We start from the raw sequence: 4,374 nt of genomic DNA, 5'->3' as shown, positions 1-4,374 counted from the left end.
ACTGCTGGCTGAGTGCATCCAAAGGGCTTCTGTAATACGTTGTCACCACTGAAAGAATGGGATCATTAAACACACAACTACTTGTGTAAAGGAGTCATGTTTAGGTCTGATTCCCCCCCCCCCCCCCAGGCTGTGTGTGAACACCATGACTGTTGCCCCGGCTGCCATAGTAACGGAGACAGACAAATAGTGTGTAATGAGTCATCTGGGTAACAGCTGTGGGTGGGGAGGAAGGCTGTGAGGCTGCTATATGTGTGTGTGTGTGTGTGTGTGTGTGTGTGTGTGTGTGTGTGTGTGTGTGTGTGTGTGTGTGTGTGTGTGTGTGTGTGTGTGTGTGTGTGTGTGTGTGTGTGTGTGTGCACAACATTCAAGGGGAAAGTTTACTTAAGAGGTGCTCTTAAGAGACACGTTTATCAAAAAGTACTTTAGGATCTAAGAAAGAACCATGAACTACATTCTCAGTTCAGGTGTGTGTGTGTGTGTGTGTGTGTGTGTGTGTGTGTGTGTGTGTGTGTGTGTGTGTGTGTGTGTGTGTGTGAGTACACTACAACACAACCATAGCAGCAGACCGTTCAGATCTGTCTGACACAGATAGCCCGTTATTTCCATTCATTCCTGATGGTTGATGGCCGTTCTTTTCTTTTTCTTTTTTTGTCTGCCTGATTTTTATTTCTGAAAACGTTGGACTGCATTTAGTTGTACGCCACAAGACGTCCCCCAGTTATATCGGCCTCAAGAGCACTGAGAAAGCTCTGCCTCCGTTAAAGTGAGAGTAGGCTACAAGCCAGTCATTTACCTGCTTACTCCATTTCTGAGTAACGGGGAGCCGTCGTCGCAGAAGGCACGGCGACAACCGCTTGCAAATCATTCACGCCTATGGACATTTTAACACATCTCAAACTAAGCCACCATCGAAGCCAGAACCAGTTTGTTGCACACGTCAACAGTGCTAACCACTAAGCCGCTGTACCACCCAAGAGGACGATAAAAGGGCGCTATAATAAAACGCTGTATATACACCCAGTAGAAAAAAGGTCGAAGCGCAGGATTTACTCCACTCTTTTGCCAGATGAGTTGTCACACTGGCATGTTTCCTGCGTGGAAATAAAACCCAACAGTCTGATAATATCAACCAGTAGAGGTGGAGCTGTGCGCCCCCTGCCCACACATCGTGTGGTGCTTGGTTGCTCTTATGGCTCCCTCTGCTGGAGAATACATAGACGTGCATGTAAATACCTGATCAACGTTTTCTGGTTAACACTGAAACTCAATTTACGTTGCCTACTTACTTTGCTTTTGACAGCAGTGTGCAGTTGTGGTAGTTGCTTCCAAAAATAGGATATCCTTAAGAAAATCCTGACATCCTGATTTTGAAGAATAAAAGTTTACGCGAACATATGCACAACTGAATTAATTGCAAAGAAAAATAGCAAAATTGAGTTGTTGATTGGCAAAATTAGAGTAAGTGCTCTCTAAATTTAAATCATTAGTAATCTTTATAAATTCTTAGTTTGTAGTTTTTAATGTAGGTTGACAAGCCGGAAGGCAGAGTAGGTAGACAGACAGACAGATAAAACAAAGACAACCTTGTTAGAAAGTGTGTCCTGTGTACTAGCATCTTTGTCCACATGTTCATCATGGGGTTTTTCAGGGAGGAGGGCAGTATAGATGCTCTACACAGGGGATATAACCCCTAACCCTGGCAGTGTCTGTATGACAGTCCACCCATGTAACTAACTACACAGGATAGCACACAAAACCATTTTGAGACAAAATAAAGACAGAATATATGGTGTTGACTGCTAGCTTTTTTCACAAGCTGTCATTTTTATTATGGGATAACCATACATTACACACATCAAAAATCGATGTGTCCAATGCACCTCTGTTGAAGGGCTTATTAAAGGTACAGGGTTCTAAGTACAATATAACAATATTCATTGCAGAATGAAAAGTATTTAAAAGACAACATTAAATTTCTTATTCTTTTTTACAGTCGTATTTACAAAATGAATCAAAATACTTATATCTGCATCATTTTTGAATCAGATGAGGAAAGAGGTCACTGCCGTGACGACAACAAAACAAAGTTGGGGGGAAAAAGCCGAGTAGAAATGGGGGGAAATGTTCGTACGTCACAAATCTAACGCCAGGGGCAAATTTGCAACATAAAAATCCAACTAACCTAGTGAAACATATTTTTTGCAAAAACCCCCAAGTCTGGAGACAATGTTGTGTGTTGTAGGACAGTGAGTTGTGTTGCATGTTCCTTTCTCCTACAAGCACGTCCCGACAACATCCATTTTTAAAATAGCAAGTCACTTGAATCCCTCTTAGAAAAGTAGATTGTCCATTCATTATCACAGAGCCATGACAAGCCTGAACATTTTGGGCTTTGAAGCAAAATGAGAATGTCCACCAGAATGCATTTGAATGGTCCTGAGCAGCTCAGTCTAAACCAATCAGGACGCCACCGCGGTTATCAACTTTATTAGCGGGTCATGATGATTTGCAAACACATCATCATTTTAGTGCTAAAGAATGACATAAAACTTGGCTTCTCTTTGTTTTGTTTTTTTTGTTTTTTGTTCAAGAGAAGAGCCATCCCTTTGAGTTTTTGTTTAGGTTAGGAAACAGTTTTTGTCCACCAGCCACAGCGGCTTCCTCTGAAAAAATGAACACGTCACTTTCCACTTGCACCATTTTAGCCAACTGGTTGGTAGTGCAGCCCTCCAAGATCAGACTTTCCAGCATTCGCTTCATAGTGGTTGGTTACTTGCAAGAGCAGTGTGGGGAAAAAACGAGCTGAACGAGCAGTTGCGTTTGTGGCTCGTGGTCATTTCCAATGCCGAAGAACCCCCACACATTCAGTAAAGCCTAAAGACTTTTGCACATTTTTTTTCTTCCCTTTTTCTCCCCAATTGTCCCTGTCACTGCTCCACCCCCTGTGCTGATCCAGGAGGGCTGCAGACTACCACATGCCTCCTCCAATACATGTGGAGTCGCCAGCTGCTTCTTTTCACCTGACAGTGAGGAGTTTCACCAGGGGTACGTAGCGCATGGGAGGCTCATGCTATTCCCCCCAGTCCCCCCTCAAACAGGTGCCCCAACCGACCAGAGGAGGCGCTAGTGCAGCAACCAGGACACATACCCACATCCGGCTTCCCACCCGCAGACACGGCCAATTGTGTCCGTAGGGATGCCCGACCAAGCCGGAGGTAACGCGGGGATTCGATCTGACGATCCCCGTGTTGGCAGGCAACAGAATAGACCGCTACGCCCCAGACATTTGCACATTTACATCAATGCAGCACCAATGCATCCTGGCTGACATGTTTAGCGTGTGCCATGTTGACCAGAGTTTAACTCCGTGCCAACAACATGGCCTCACAACATACATCTTACACATGTTAGAAACCCTCGCAACTGAACACTGCTTTTCAAGCCCATAGAAAAGAAATACATACAAATCTCTCTCTTTCAAAGACATTTCAGATACAGGTGCTCGACACTGTCATCAAAATCAACACTATCATCGCCTAACTGACACGAACAGACAAAGGAAATCAAAGGAACCGAGCTAGCACACTGATACAGGTGCACGCTGAGTTTTAAGTTTCTCATATTACGACATTAATTCGTCATAATGATTGCTCATCTTAACCTGTGGGATACTCTGCAAAATCCCAAAACAAAGCAAAAAAACAAACAAACAAAAACATTAGGGTGGCATAACTGCTAAAATCAAGAACCTGCTCATGAGGGTTAACCTAGCACCACACACACACATCTTAAAAAACACAAAACACTGCCCCCTCCTCAGCTAAACTACATCTAAAAGAGAGCAGCGGATATCAAACAGATATTATACATTATGGTGCATATCAATCAACAGATACAATGGTTTTAGGCCTCTGTAGCAGTATTTTCCTGTGGCCTATACAGAAAAGTATATAACGTTACTTACAGCTGGGCAGGGCTCAAAACCAATCAGAGATGTGGGAGGAGGAGAAGGAACGTCATCCACGTACACAATCGAGTTCATAGTTAGCAAAAACTGACCATGTCAGACAAACGAGAAAGCAAATAACAGAATTTTCAAAAAGAAATTATACGTGATAAATTAGAATGTGCATTGGGCATGCCATATTTCAAACTATACACAAAAAAAGAAGGATAAAATACAACATTTACATTATTGCTTGACATTCAGTTATGGCTAAAGATACTTTCATTACTTGCAGAGATAGTTTTACTACTGTGCTTTGGACTTTGGGAGCCTGTTGTGAGGAAGATGGGATACAATGGAATGGGTGGCGAGACATCCCAAAAGATGGTTGGTGAGGTGGCGGGGAGGATGTGAGGAGGATGATT

The sequence above is a fragment of the Lampris incognitus genome, chromosome 4 (genome assembly GCF_029633865.1).
Source record: "Lampris incognitus isolate fLamInc1 chromosome 4, fLamInc1.hap2, whole genome shotgun sequence".
Classification (NCBI taxonomy): domain Eukaryota; kingdom Metazoa; phylum Chordata; class Actinopteri; order Lampriformes; family Lampridae; genus Lampris; species Lampris incognitus.
This window is presented reverse-complemented; position numbering follows the sequence as displayed.